Source organism: Malania oleifera, chromosome 6 (assembly GCF_029873635.1).
Source record: "Malania oleifera isolate guangnan ecotype guangnan chromosome 6, ASM2987363v1, whole genome shotgun sequence".
NCBI lineage: Eukaryota > Viridiplantae > Streptophyta > Magnoliopsida > Santalales > Ximeniaceae > Malania > Malania oleifera.
In genome coordinates, this window is record NC_080422.1 from 46311875 (window position 1) to 46328400 (window position 16526).

A 16526-nucleotide genomic window follows, 5' to 3' on the forward strand; every position below is an offset into this window, starting at 1 on the left:
GCTGCATAGTGGCCTAAGTGGTCACCGAGTTCGGCTCTAAGGATGTCAGCCAATATTTGGCCTTATCCTTTAGAGAGAACGGGAAAAGCCTTTGGCGAAGGGCATCAACATCAAAATTATGGATGGGAATGGTGGAATGGATCTTGAGAAATTCATCTAGATGCTTATAAGGATTTTCTGAAGAATTCCTATACAAGGTGGGTAGTGTTGAGATGATGGAAGTCTTGATCTCGAATTGTGCTACTTGGACATTCGAGAACCGGATATACGACGACAATGTGTATATGTTGGGTACAAAGTAGTCCTTAAGAGGCCTAAGTGGTTGCTCCCCGACCACAGGTAGGCGAAAAGCTTGGGGTTCTAGGATTTGATCAGTAGGAACTAGTGGACATTCGGCCATAACTTTAAGATCAGACAACTCAGCAAACTCAAGATTTGAGGTGGGTTTCCAAAGGGAACTATGGGATCTCTCAATCTCTAGGTCCATAGGCACTAGCTTAGGATCCAGAGAATGTAGATCTAGCATACACACTTAAAGCACACAGAATCAAGACTTCAGTATATAAAACAAAAATGAAAATAAAAGAAAGCAAAGAAAAACAAAGCAATAATACTTTATACTAGAAATTGGCTAATAACCGTAACCTAGTCCCTAGAAACGACACCAAAATTTGGTAGGCTCACTAAGGCTTGGGTTCTTAACTACCAAAAATAATATTTATAAAACCTGTTTAATCCCAAGTTTTGTAAAAAGTGGGGAAAGTCGGGTATCGATCCACAGGGACTTAAGTGCAGTTATCAGCTATTTCTAATCTAGTTTATTATAGCTTTGTGTAAAAAGAGAGTGTAAAGGTGGAGTTTTTGTAACATAATAATGAAAGCATGTAAAATATATATTATATCTACTCTTACGAAGCAGTGCACAATTGATAAATTAGACTTAGGATGTCGTGTGCGTAAACTCTCTTCAGTCAGTTATCCGTATAGGCTAAACGGTGAGAGGAATCATTCAAAGGCATAGGGTAACAAGGGTGCACCAATAGTATGGAGCATGATTGGGAGTCGGAGTATACCCTATCTCAATGAACATGCAAAACCTCTTTAGTATCCATAGCCTACTATATATATTTGACTGAATCGGTCGTAGTGCTATCCTATCTCTAAGACTTCTTCAAAACCATAGTAGTAAACGAAGGCGGTAAAGGAAATAAGTAGAGGAAAACAATTAAATGAAAGTACGTAAAGATGAAAGCAGTAAAGATGGCTTTGTACTTTAAGTTAATCATTTGTCACTAACGATCATTCACACAATAGAGAACCAGAACAAGAATGTAAATGAAAGCAATAAATCTAATTTAGTTTGGCTCTTAATGGCATTTTAGGTCTATCACTAACCCAAAATTGGCCAAAGAGGAACCTAGAGAACATGGTCGTAGCTATTATTTATACCCATTAGGATTTACAAGGTTTGAATTTTGAAATAGAAACGTTTTGCACAAATCTCGCGCAAAATATCGTCACTGTCGACCAAGTCGCACCCATGCTCTCCCTTGGTCGCACTTGGTCGAGACTCGCGAGAAATCAAGGATTTGAATATTCAGTATCTTCGACTTCATCACACCATAGCATCTTTTTCATTGAGTTGATGGTCGAGGCTTGCAGGATCTTGTACTTCAGGTAATCTTAGGAACTCGACATAGTGGCCCTTCAAGTTGTCTTAGTCAACCACTTCATTGATACTCTCGGTATTTCTGGGTTTCGTAATCTTTAGTATCTCGACTTGGTCACCCCTGAGGGTCACACGATCAAACACTTGGTTGAACTTTACAACAATTATTCTTCAGTCTGAACCTTAGAGTTTGCAACTTGAGACCTAGTTGCCCCCCTTGTGTTGCCATTCGCACCACATGGTCGAGTAGTGTCTTCTTCTTTTGATGTGTGTTGAGGCATTAGGAGCTTGGCTAAACATTGGATTTGAGCTCCAAGTATCCCAAATACTCCCTTGGCTTCTCGTAATGTCTAACTCTTTGGTTTTAACCTGTATATTCTGAAACACAAATAAACCTTGCTTAACTTTGAACTATGTTAACAAAGGGTTACGTACAAGAGAAATGAGGATAAATAAAGGTAAATGAGGACCTAAAATAATGCATTTTAGGGACTCATCACTCACTTAACCAGGCAGAGCAAATTCGTTTTCTTTACATACTTCTTACAATATGGAGCCCTCCTCTTCAAGCGATACCCCACACTTGGTCTACTACTTCTAGACACAGCTATCTCTCCGAGTGATGTACCCTCACTTGGCCACGATTCACTACCCGAACCATAGGTATACAAATAAAAATTAAATTTTCGTATAATAGAGTGCTTCTTAAATAAGCAAAGATGTACAATTTCAAAGCTATAAGCACTCTCAAATGATTTATATTTGAAGCTCAGTAGAGTATATGAATTTCTCTCAAAATATTTTCAAGTAAAATATGAGAGTAGGAAAATGATTTTCTTTATATGGACCTTCGAAAAATCAAGAAGCTTTTCAAGCAATATATATGAGTTTAAATATGTTCAAAGCTTTCTTGTAAAACTCAAAAATATTTTCTCCAAAATATTTTTCAAAATAAAGAGTAGGAGAAAAATATTTTTCTCAAAATTGACCTTGTAAATATCACAAGATAAAGAAGCCTTTGAATCAATATATATATAATTTGAATATACGCTCAAGGCTCTCAAAATAAACTCAAGGAACAAGAAGGTTTCTGTTGGAATTGGTGTGATCCCAAGAGAGTGGTGAATTGGGTTGTGAAATATTTTGGCTAATTTAAAAATTTATACCAATTCACCACATTTCATATCCCGCTTAGTATAATAGCGTGTATGAAAAATGATGAAACTATACGTTCAAACATACACGTGCAGCATATCTCATTTAACTCAAATGTGTGTATGCAAATGATTATAGCAGTAAATAAACAAGTACACACATATGGAAATTAAGGTGCAGAAAGTAAATGAGATAAAGAGAGAAAGAGACACATGATATTTGTTATCGAGGTTCGGCCAAACTAGCCTATGTCCCCGCCTTGGGCATACCCCCCAAGGATTCCACTAACCCTACTCACTTAAACGGGTGAAGTAGAAGCCGTTACAACTCTCCTTATGGGGCGAGGTAAACCCTAGTTCAACTACAAGTTGAGTCCAACTTGTCTCACTTACGGGGCTAAAAATCCCCAGTTCAATTTTTGGGCTGAACCAAACCAGTCTCACTTACAAGGCTGAAACTCCCCAGTTCAATTCCGAGTTGAACCCAACCAATACAATAAAAATATTTTTGTACATATAATATGCTTTTGAAAATACAAGCAAAGATGTACACATTTAAGCTCTAACAAATGCACCCTCTGATGACATGAAATATGCTCAGTAGAATAAGGGTGCTTAAATAGATTTAAACTCTAATAAGAAAATTTTTCCAAAAATATATTTCAATAAAAATCATGAAAACTTAGGGTTTGGTTTCAAAGAAATTTTTGCACAAAGGAATATATATGATCTTTGGTTTGAGAAATAGTGTACAAAAATATTGGCAAGCTAAAAATGAGTTTCTCCAAAAAAAAAAATTTCATGAAGATGAAACAAGTGGAGAAACATTAAGCAAACTCTCTCAAGAATGATTTTCAAGAATAAATAAAAAGATGAGGGTGTGTGCTTATCAAAGCAAATAAAAGCCCAACTAAAATACTCTTTTGTAAAAATGATTTACAATAATAAATGAAAGAGAGTTTTGGAGAGTAAAAGATTTGGCCCAAGAAATAATTTTTACAATAAAAAAAAAGTTAGGGGAACTTTGATTAACAAGAGGTTAAAAATATTTGAGAGAAAATATTTACTAATCAAAGTTATCAATCTAAGTTATGAAAGGGGTATATATAGAGTTTGGGAAATTTTTAACTATTAAGGACACATTGGGTATTATTAAAAAGTTTAATTAATTTTTGAACCCATTTTAGCATTTAAAAATACCGCAACTCGAGAGGTTCGGTTGCCTAGTCCTTAGGATCGGTCGCTGGAACACTCACAAAGAGTAAAAGTGAATTTTTGGGTTCAGTTGACCTTGGACAACAACTGGTCGGCTGAGTCAGGCAATTTTCCAAACCTTCGTGGTTTCGGCCACTCGGTGAATGGTTCAATCTGCCAAACCTCTCAATTTGATTGCTCATGGTGATTTTGAACTATAAGTTCGGGTAGCCGGGGCAGGTAGAAAAAGTTAGCTTTAAGGTTTGGTCGACCGTGGACAATTAGATCAATTTCGTTCGGTCGCCCAAGGCCTAGTCAACATTTTGAATTTTTGGCCAACAGAGTGTTCGGTAGACTGAGGTGTTTATAACTGAAATGGGTCGGTTGGTCGGAGCTATTAAAGTACCCAAAAAATCCTATATCAGTCAACCAAAGTTTATTGTAAGGTTTGTCTATGGCCTTTTAAGTATTAACTCATACCATGCAGGGTGTATGCATTTATTATAGACCAAAATATGAAAACCTAAATGCAATTTACAATTGAAATGAACAAATGTCTTCTTTTTTCTTTGCTCTTCTACGTGGAATTCACCTGAAATGCATAATCTTTAAGTCCATTAGGCTTCAATTTTCTCGTATCTTATATTTGTACTGAAATGTAAACCTGTTGACACACTAAGTGCACACGTAAGATACAGATGCTTTGTCAGCAAAAAAATAGGGATTGAACTCAAAAGGTCAACAATCTCCCCCTTTTTGATGATGACAAAAGCATCAGACCAAAATGGGTACGGCCTGAAAAGGCTCCCCCTAAAAATATGCATAATGAAAAATATAAACAATAAAGCTTAAGCATATTCACAAAAGAAGACATTTCAAAACATATGCATTTAAGTTTTGCATTAATGCACAACTGCTCATAAATTTGCCCCTAAAACCTTTCCCTTTTGGTCATTAACATTTTGCTCATTAAAATTCCGTTTTTGGTCATTAACATTTTGCTCATTAAAATTCTTCGCCTTTTGGCATCAGCAAAAAGGATTAAGCTAAGTAAAATAATTTTATCATTTGAAGCAAGCTTAGCAAAGAGAACTCCCCTTCTAAAAATTTATTTTTTTTGGAAAAACTCTCCCTTTTTTTGGCGTTAGATTTGGAGATAAAGAAATTTTAAAACTGTTTAACAACATTTGACAATATCGCACAAAAAATAGTTTAATTGGTCATTTAAAAGATTTGAGTTCAATAAGATCAATGATCCAGTTGTGCAACACCCTTTAAAAATTTGAAAATTCATGACACAAAATTTTAACATAGAATAACACAAGTCATGAAGGCATTTCAACACACAAGCAAGACATAAAATATATTTAATATAAGTTTAATTTGTGCTTTAAAAAAAAATTATATATAAATATATATATATATATATATGTATAAAAATATATTTCCCCTTATGATTTTCGATAAAGACAGGGGGTGACGCTTGCCGAAAAGAAACTTTAAATGAAGTTCAAACAAGCAAAAGTTTTTCTGGTTAGGGATTTAAGTGCAATCCATAATATGACCAAAAAAACTAACCACATAGATCCCAAAGATGCTAGAAAATTTACGAACAAGGATCATATGGCAAGGCTTAAGACACTGTGGCAAACAAAATATTTTCATTTATAATATTCAATAAAGACATTAAAATTAAGCACAAGCCACAATTAATTCAAAAACCGAATCTAAGCTAGAAATGTTGTGAGCACAGCAAGATAGAAAAATAATTTCTAAGTACTCCCCCTACCAATTTGAATACATGCTTAGATTCTGTTAATTACTTATACTGATATTGATTGTGAAAATTCATTAAGAGTTTGAATAGTATAAGTATTATTTTCATTCTTAACCGATTTTACTGGATATATGTTAAACCATTTGTGTCTCACCAGTAAAATCTTTCTTAGAAGAGCCTTCCAAAAAAATATATTCATGAAGATGAAACAAGTGGAGAAACATCAAGCAAACCCTCTCAAGAATGATTTTGGAGAATAAATAAAAATATGAGAGTGTGTGCTTATCAAAGCAAATAAAAGCCCAAATAAAATACTCCCTTGTAAAAATGATTTGCAATAATAAATGAAAGAGAATTTTGGAGAGCAAAAGATTTTCTCCAAGAAATAATTTTTGCAATAAAAAATAAGTTGGGGGAACTTTGATTAACAAGAGGTTAAAAATATTTAAGAGAAAATACTTGCTAATCAAAGTTGCAAATCTAAGTTATGAAAGGGGAATATATAGAGTCTGGGAAATTTTTGACCGTTAGGGATAGGCTGGGTATTATTAAAAGGTTTAATTAATTTTTGAACCCATTTTAGCATTTAAAAATACACCGTAACTTGAGAGGTTCAGTCACCCAGTCCTTAAGGTCGATCGCCCGAACACTTACAAAGAGTAAAAGTGAATTTTTGGGATCAGTTGACTGTGGGCAACAATTGGTCGGCTAAGTCAGGCAATTTTCCAAACTTTCGTGGTTTCAGTCGCCAGTGAATGGTTCAGTCTATCGAACCTCACAATTCGATCACCCGTGGTGATTTTGAACTATAAGTTTGGGTGGTCAGGGCAAGTAGAAAAAGTCAACTTTAAGGTTCGGTCGTCCGTGGACAATTAGTTCAATTCTGTTCGGTCGCCCAAGGCTAAGTGAACTTTTTTACTTTTTGGCCAACAAAGTGTCCGGTCAACCGAGGTGTTTATAACTGAAATAGGTCGGTCGACTGGGACAATTAAATTACCCCTGATTACGAGCTTAAATTGTATAATTAGGTGTTTAATTCATGCATTAAGGCATATATTTCTAATTAAATACCTAATTACTCTCAATAATTTAACATTGTGTCCTATTAATAATATTTGGGTTTCATTGAGTAATTTATGAATTTTTTATTTTTTTTATTACAGGGCAACTATAGGAAGCTAAAATCAACATAACTTAGTAATATGTGAGTAACTTTCTCGTTCAAGCTCTAATCGAGATGTTTCAAAATAGTGTGGAAGATGAGGAAATTATCTATGACTTTCGTGTTTCAAGCTTTGAGAGATACGAGCTCCAAGAGGTTCAAAACTGGGCTTGATCTTTGGGAAACATAAAAAGAAAAAAAGAAGAAACAAGAAAACAAGAAAAAAAAAAGGAAATATATATATATATATATATATATATATATATATATATATTTGGTTTGATTTGACTTGGCCATGTAGCCGGGTTTTTCTCCGTGCTCTGGATAGGGCTCCCACTCTCCCTCCTTATATTTCTTTTCTTTTCTTCTACTCTTGAGCCAACTCCCTCCCTCTTCTTCTCCCCTTCTCTAACTCTCTGTCACGCCCTCTCTCACGCTCCCTGCCCTCTTCCTCTCCTCTCTTCTCTCTTGGTATTCCTTTCTTCCTTTTTCCCTTACTTCTTTCCCCTCCTTTACTGCAAGCCGAGATCTCCTCCTTTGCTGCTTCACCTTGCTGCAAGATGAGGCCTCCTTCTTTGCTGCTCTACCTTGCTGCTGCTGCTTCGTTCTCCTGGTTCATCACTGTTGTGTGCCGTTGTTGCTGCTGTGCCGAGAAGACCCGAGCTGCTGCCAACCTGAGGAGCTCTTTCTATGGCCACTGCTGCTGCTATGCTGAGAAGACCCTTTGCTTCCTACCTAAGGAGCTCTCTATTCTATTGCTGTCTCCCTTTAGCCTCCACAATTGTTGCCGCTGAAGAAGGAGAACCCAAGCCCCATGCTGCTATCCTACCATACCCTAGCTTCTTGCTCCACATGGCTGCTCCGGCTTCATCCACACAACCAGCTCTCTCTCATCCAGCTCTCTCTCTCTCTCTCTCTCTCTCTCTCTCTCTCTCTCTCTCTCTCTCTCTCTCTCTCTCTCTCTCTCTCTCTCTCTCTCTCTCTCTCTTTCGCTCGCTCTCTCTTTCATTTTTCTTTCTTCTCCTTTCTTCTAGTTCTTTTTTGTTCTTACCTTCAAACAATTGAATACTTGTTTTATTTTTTTTCTAGTAGAATTTTAATTAAAGTTTCAACTAATTAATCTTGTTTGGGTATTTTTAATAAATTCAATTTCTTTTCCTTTTCTTCGTAATTAGTTAGTGTTTGGTTGAGTGTTGGAATTGCTGTGATCCCAAGAGCGGGGGTGAATTGGTTTTTAAAACATTTTTTCTAATTTAAAAACTTACCCCGATTCACCACATATCATATCCCATTCAATATTAAACGTGTGTGTGTAAAATGATTAAGCTATTGGTTCATGCATACACGTGTATCTCATTCAATGTAAATGTGTGCATGCAACTAAATATAATAGTAAATAAATAGGCATACACATGCTGAATTTAAAGTGCAGTCATTTAAATGAGATAGGAAGAGAAAGGCATAAGATTTGTTATTGAGGTTCGGCCAAAACCAGCCTTCGTCCCCACCTTGGGCATACCCCCAAGGATTCCACTAAACCTACCCACTTAACCGTGCAGAGCAAAAGCCTTTTACATCCTCTCCTTATGGGGCAACGAAAACCCTAACTCAATTACTAGGCTGAGCCGAACTAGTCTCACTTACGGGGCTGAGACTCCCCAGTTCAATTCTAGGATGAACTGAACCAGTCTCATTTGTGGGACCGAGACTCCTCAGTTCAATTAACGAGCTAAACCCAACCGTTACATTAAAAACATTTTTGTACATATGAAGAAGCCTTTAAATATAAGCATGGATGTACACACTAAGCTCATACAGATACACACTCCAATGATGTGAAACAATGCTCAGGGGAGTAAGGGTGCTTAACTACATTTCAACCCTAATAAAAAGTTTTCTCCAAAAATATATTTCAATAAAAATATGGGAGAACCTAGAGTTTTGCTCTTTCAATGATTTTTGCACAACTAGAATGCGTATGAAAAACGAACATAATGTTCTCCAATAAATATTTATGCAAGTGAGAAATACTTGGAGAATCTAGGAGTTAAGCTCAATAAAAATATTTGTGCAATAGAAAATTTTCTTCCAAAAATATTTTATCAAATAAATAACTGAGAGAAAACCTAAGCAATGTTCTCAAAAGTGTTTTTCAAATGTTAGGTGCCTAATGAGAATATGTGCAAATGAAATGCCCTAAATAAAATACTCTCCTCAAAGAAGATTTTGAAATAAATACATGAAAGAGAGTTTGAGAGATTTTGAATAAAATATTTTCCCCTAAAGAAGAAATTTTTGCAATAAAAATGAGTTGGAGGAACTTTGATTAACAGAGGATTAGAGAGAAATTTAGAGTTAATCAAAGTTACTAATTTGGAGTAATGAGGGGGTATTTATAGAGTTTATGAGAAATATGACCGTTGGGGACACACTAGGTATTTTGAAAAAGTTTAATTAAGTTTTAATGACGTTTTAAACACTTAAAAAATATTCCAACCTGAGAGCACCGGTCGATCAGGACAAGATCGGTCGACCAAAGTTCTTGAGGTTTGGTCGACCGGGCCAAAAATGAAATGCTGGTTCAGTCAACCGCACATGTATGTCCGAGGGAAATTTTTCATATATGCGAAGTTCGGTCGACCGAGACAATTTGAACTGAGAAGTTCAGTTGACCAGGTAATTAGGGCATCTCCCGAGGACCCTTAGTCGACTAAAGCGTTGAAGTACATTTTGAGCTCGGTCGACCAGGTAGTCAAAAAGTTGACTCCGTAGGAGGTTCGGTCGACCAGGGTCAAATGAACTACATAAGCTCGGTCGACTGGACTGTGGTTAAACTATTGACCTGGTCCGGGTTCCGTCAACCGTGGACTTTTGAATGTGAACGGTCGATCGACTGAGTGTGCACACTTTATGCCTTTCAGTCCTGTTTCAGACAACAAACACCCTATTCAAATGACTAACATATATAAGTGTATGGGTGAGTGTCCAAAGGTCATTTCTAGGTCCTTTTGAAGACACCGAAAAAATTCGGTGTCGGTCGACCTTTGTAAACTTCGTTTTAGCCTCGATTTTGACCTTAAAGCTATTCCAAAAACTTTGTATGATTTTAGTTTTTTTAAAAAAGGTTTTTTTAGTGAGATGTACTGGTACCTAGGGTCTATCTATGGTCGTTTTGAGCATTCAAACATATCATGCAGATGTATGCATTATTACAGATCAGAGATATTAAATTAAATGCAATTACAAATTAAAAACAAATGTTTTCATCTTTTTGTTCTTCCGACTTCATGGAATGTGGCTAATCGTATAGTCTTTAAGTCCTGCAAGCTTCTATTGCCATTTCCTCATGTGTGTGTTAAATTAATAGATCTGTTCACATGCTAAATACACACATAAAAAACATGTGCTTTGTCAGCATCAAAACAAGGATCAGACTCAAAATGTCAACATTGAGTGTTATTTTTAAGTTCGGTTTAATCTCATAAATAGAGAAAGAAAAAAATATATATATCTTCGTTAGGATTTAGATCAGTTGTCTTCTTAAGATTTTAAATTTTGTTGAGTTCGATTTAGTTTAAGTTTAGTTTTATTAAAGTTTGATTTTTTTACCGTGTTTAGTTGTTGTTTAATTGTTAAAATTCTAATTTTGGTTTGAGTTCTTAAATGCATTAGAAATTTGGTATTTATTGAATTTGTGTTTGAATGAGTTTATTTTAATTGTGTGCATAAGTTAAATAGGAAAGTTATTATTGTTAGCTTTTATTTCGAAGTTTCAACGCGTGTTTCACTTCTTGCCTAGCTATTAAACGCTGGATTTCTGTTTCTCTTTGTTAAAATTAGTTCGTGTTAGGATTTAGAATTTAAATTGCATGTTCTTTCAATTCTTCAAAAGGAATCTCAAACCACTAGAAAACCCGAATCTGAACTGTGTTTAGTGACTTTTGTTTCTTATTTTCGATTGAAACTACGAAAAATTTGGAGTTAAACTACATTACCTGAGGAGACGATCTGGCCTTTGGGCTAAATATTACACGACTGAACTCTTACTTAGGATAGCTTCCGAGCTACTCATTTTTCAAGTGAGTCAACTCCAAAAATCTAATGTTGATTGACTGAAGTCAGCCCTAAGGTCTGCCTATGGCCTATTTGAGCATTAAGTCATATCATGTATAATGCATGCATTTATTACAGACCAAAATATAAAAACCTAAATGCAACTCACAATTGAAATGAACAAATGTCTTCTTTCTTCTTTACTCTTTTGCGTGGAATTCGTCTTAAATGCTTAATCTTTAAATCCATTAGGCTTCCATTTTCTCGTATCATATGTCTGTGTTGAAATATAAACCTGTTGACACACTAAGTGCACATATAAGATACAAATGCTTTGTCAGCATCAAAATAGGGATCGGACTGAAAAAACCAATAGTTTTCAGGAAATATATATATAAATGTTAATATATGCTCAAACCTTACTTGTTTAACCCAAGAGATTTTCTCCAAAAAGATATTCAAAATTGAGGTAGGAGAAAAATGAACTTTCATCTTCAAAAACAAGAAAGCTTTCAAACAAAATATATAGATGTGAATATGTGCTCAAGCTTTCAAAAAACCTCAAGAAGAAAAAGCCTTTGAAGCAAAAATATATGAATGGATATATGCTTCATGCTTCCTTGGATAACCCAAAAGAGTTTTCAAAATGAAAGAGAAGGAGAAAATAGAATTTGATCTTCAAGAAATGAGTATAAAAATGAATAAGAATAAAAGAATAAACAAGTAAACTCCCAAATTGTTTTTCTAACATTTTACAAGTGCTTTAGGCTTGTATTTATAGGCAAAGACCCAATATAGCCGTTATATAGCTGTTAGGGGGTTAAAATATTATTATATTTCAAAAACTAGCCATTTTTTCACCTTTGGGATGCTTTACTGAGAAGTCCAATTGACTGGGGCCAAGACCTGGTTGACTAGGGCTTCAAATACGTGAAGTTCGGTCGACTCGAGTGAAGATCTGGTTGGCTGGACTCGGGTTTTCTATGTGGACACCTTTTAGTGTTTTGGACATAACATTTTCTATATAATTCCAAATTGGACATTCTTGGTATCAACAAAGAGATAAAAAAAACTCCCACAACCTTTATGTTGAACACTTTTTAAGTTAAGAAGTGATAGATTAAGAAAGTGCTCATTATTGAGGTGGAAGAAACAAAAAGGGAGTTTTCTGCTACGGACACCTTTCAGTATTTTGAAAATTACTTTTTCTAGAAAACTTGAAATGGGACTTTCTTAGTATCAAAAGAAAGCTAAGATAAAATCCCACAATGTTCATGTTGAATATTTTTTAAGATGAGAATGGAATGATTGAAAAAAAGTGCTAATCAATTCAATGAAGGAAACATGAGAGTGATTTTGAAAAACTTGCTTTGGAGTATTTCCTTCCAAAAATGATCTTTGCCCTTGTTTTGATTTCAAAACCAATTTAAACCTTTTGGTATAAGTTTAATTTTTTGAATAAAAGTTTTTCGTGAAAAACTTGGGATCCTAAGGTCAATCTATGGTCTTTGTCATTTTGAGAGATTGAGAGAAAACTTCAAATTAAATCAGATGATCATGCATGCACAATATAAACCTAATTAATATTACAACTGAAAAATTACAAACCTTCAAGCTTTGCTCTTATGAATTCCCATGGAATACGCCAAGGATGTGCTCGATTAATTGCTTCATGGATTCCATGTTGCATATGCCATTTATGCTCTAAAACTTTCATTCACTAAATGTACAAATGAGATACATGTGATTTGTCATTATCAAAATGGGATAGGACTCAAAACGTCAACAATAAAGTCATCAGTTTACACAAGGAAATCAAGAACTGATTTTGTATATAGAGAACTCTCTAGCCAGAGTAGATTAGTACACAATATACACTTTGCAATACTCTCATAAGATATTTCCTAAGAAGCTCAAAGAGATTCGCTAAGTTTTCTTAGTTTTGAAAGTTTTGAACTTGAAAGAATAACTCAAAAAATAGATTTAAGCAATAACGACACAATACACAATTTTTCAATGTACATCAATATGCTCTGGTGTCTAAAACACGATTAGGGTTGGCTATTTATATGTAAATTTGAATTATAGCCATTTGTGCTCGTTTTGGTAACAATATATTTGAGAATCAAAAAGATTTTTGATTGTTTGGGAACCTTATCACAACACTTCAGTCGAATGAACTCTAATTTTGGTCGCCCAAACACATTCACTCGATTGAACCTGAGGTTCGATTGTCTAAACTAACCCTATGTTGAACATTAACAATAGCAACAACCATTCGATTCGATCACTTGAAATCTCTTATACTAGATCAGTTTTGAAAAGGAAGGTCTATTCTCAAGAGGGGGGGGGGTGTGAATTGGGATTCTGAAATTTCTTCGATTGATACGTAATTTAATACAAGCAAAGAAGGTTTTCAATTTTAAGTTCAGCGAAAAATTAACTTTGTTAAAACCTTTCTAAATGAATATACTAAGTTGAATATCATGTTCAGCACTTCAACACAATCCAACCAACACAATCACAATACAATCCACACTAGATAAATAATTCAGCAATGCTGTCAAGTTTTAGCACTTTCGCAAACCAAAGTAGAGTTTGAGAATATTTGTTTGCTGATAAAAAGAACGATATTTGTGTACATGTTTTCTTAATATAAACCACAATTCAAACTTCCAACAATCTTCCAAAAACTTAGACTTCAAATAAACTTTAAGTTAATTAGTCTTGAATGTTAACCAATCAATGTACTCCCTTTAAGGTTTCTGCAATTTATATTGATCAGCCACCACACTCTCTTTAATTTTCCACAATCCCTAAATCAAATTAATCCTTGGGTTATTTAATTTCCAATCCATGTACTTATTAAAAATAAAAAATTAAAATCCAACCATGCAGTTTATATAAATAGGAAATTAGATGAGAGTAGGGAAGAGAGTGAGACGAGAGTTTTTACAAGGTTCGGTAATACCCGCCTACATCCTCACCTTAGGCTAAACCACCAAAGGATTCCACTATAACCACTCCTTTACGGTCAGAAGCAACCTTACAATCTCTCGTTCAATAGGCTAGAGTGTGCCTCCCTAAACAATACCCCACCATTGGTCTAACAATGATTCAAGAACCTGAACCGTCTACAAAACAAGAACAAGTTTTGGTGTACAAAGACACTCTCAACAATAGTAGATTAATACGAAAATTCAACACTAAAATATACTTCAATTTAAAATAATAATTGAAAGAGTTTGAAGCCTTTAGAAGTATATCACCGTGAGCTTTCTTTCTAGATTGAAAGAATCCAATATAGGCTCAGAATTGTGTAAGAGATTCCCAGCAAACCTCAGTAGAGAATTTAGAAAGTAATTTCACAAGAGAGCTTTTGAGAGTATAGAGAGGATTGAGAGCAAGAAAGCTTAATCGCTATAAATGCTTGGTGTATTTGAATCCTTAGCCTTGGGAAGGTATTTATAAATAATTAATCAAGAGTATTTCATGTTCCCCAAGTGACTTGGAGTGTTTCCCAAGTTTTCATAGCAGTTAGAATTTAAAAAATAAAATTTGGAAAGTACCTGTTATGTTTAAAATTAAAATCTTGAAGAGTCAATAGATTGGAAAATATGAGTCAGTCACCTGGATCCATCTAAAACATTGAGATTTTCAAACATAGAGGGAGTCAGTCGACTGGGAAGACAAAAGTCAGTCGACTGGGTCCTCTTGGGTTATCTCAAAATCTGTTCAAATATTTGTTAGTCGCATGAAAAAACCCCATCAATCGACTAGGTCCTCTCGGGTTGTTTTAAAAGAAATTTAAATATTTGCCAGTCTACTAGGAAAACCTTGTCAATCGCCTGGAAAGACCAAAAACTAATTTTTTAAATTTATTTCCAAATTCTTTTTGCTCTTTTGCTTTCTCCAAAATAATTTAAGACTTTCGAAAAGTACTTTTCGAGGTTTTTCAAAGCATGGTCTCTAAGTCACTGAGATTCCTAATGAGCTTCAACTCCAATCAAATTATCATTTGAATGAAGTACTTACATAGAGAGTCTCTTAAGACATTAAAACCCTTTCTAAGCTTGGAGTCTTCATGCTTGTCCTTTGTTGAGTCATTTGAACTTTGAGCTTTAAATTCTCTAAGCTTTTAGCAAGTTCTCTTTGATATTCACGCTCTTATAATCTTCAAGTTTCGTATAAATTGGTGGAAAAGGATTCATATAGCCGACCCCAATTAGTGGGACTAAGGCTTGGTTTTGCTATTGTTGTTGTGTTGTTGTTATAATATTCAAGCTTTCATATTCCTTTTCCATGGAGTCTTGCAATAAGATTTTGTATTCATTTGAATTTGAGCTTAATGACTTGATTCCTGAAATTTCATCACTTGTAACAAAACATGTTAAGCAACCTTTTATTTGTTATCATCAAAACAAAATTAGTAAGCCATGTTAGCCCAACAATTTCCCCCTTCTTGACAATGACAAATAAGGAGCAAAAATGAGTGAACCTTGATAAGGCTCCCCCTTACAATAATCATATTTTTAACATTGTTTTGCAAGTACAATATATTCAATAGTATCAAATTCGGTTTTACATATTATAATTATTTCATTATGTCATCGTATATCATATAGCCAATTTTGCTTTCAAGTTTTGCTAAATATCTCAATTTTGCTCAATCCTTTTCCCCCTTTTCACATCAATCAAAAAAGAGAAAAATAGAAATTAAAGGTCCAAGGCAGACACAAAGGCATACACACAAAATGATATTCATAGAAAGTTATAGGTGTACATAGTGTCATGGGCAACTTGAGATATATACCAAAAAGCAAACAGAAATACAAACTGAAACATAAAAAAATTGTATACATGTATAAAGAGATAACAAAAAAACACTGATAAAGTACTGAAATTCATAGCATAACAAGATCATTAAACATCAGAATCAGCAGCATCAGCACTATCATCATTTCCTTCATCTCTTTATTCCTTAAATTCCTCATCTGATTCATCATCACTTAGATAATGTAAGGAACTAGCTTGAGAATGTTCTAGACACCTAAGTCTTTGATCAATGGAGGAAATATAAGATTGAATGGAGGAATGACTTTCTTGAAGAGATTGAAGTCTTGAACGTACATCACTACTAAAAGTGGTGAACTGATGATGGAATTGCATGAACCATGAAGGAGTATCAGGTTGTGGTTCAATATGCTGTTCAGGAAGTGGAGCTTGCTTGGGAGCTGGCCTTGGTGGTCTTTGTCGTCTTAGAAACCAACCCTGGTCATGTTTCTCATATCCCATCTATTTTAAAGTTGTAGAATTGAACAAATCATACCGAGTTCTTTTGATGAATAAATCATTCAAACTGATGATACTAAGATGAGAAAACAACATATTAAGGATGCCACCATAAGGAAGAGTAACCCTACGAGCTTCTAGGCTTGTCCACATCCATTCTAAAAGCAAACTGAACAAATCAAGCTTCTTCCCTTTCAAAAGGCACCACATAATGAAGCAATCCAC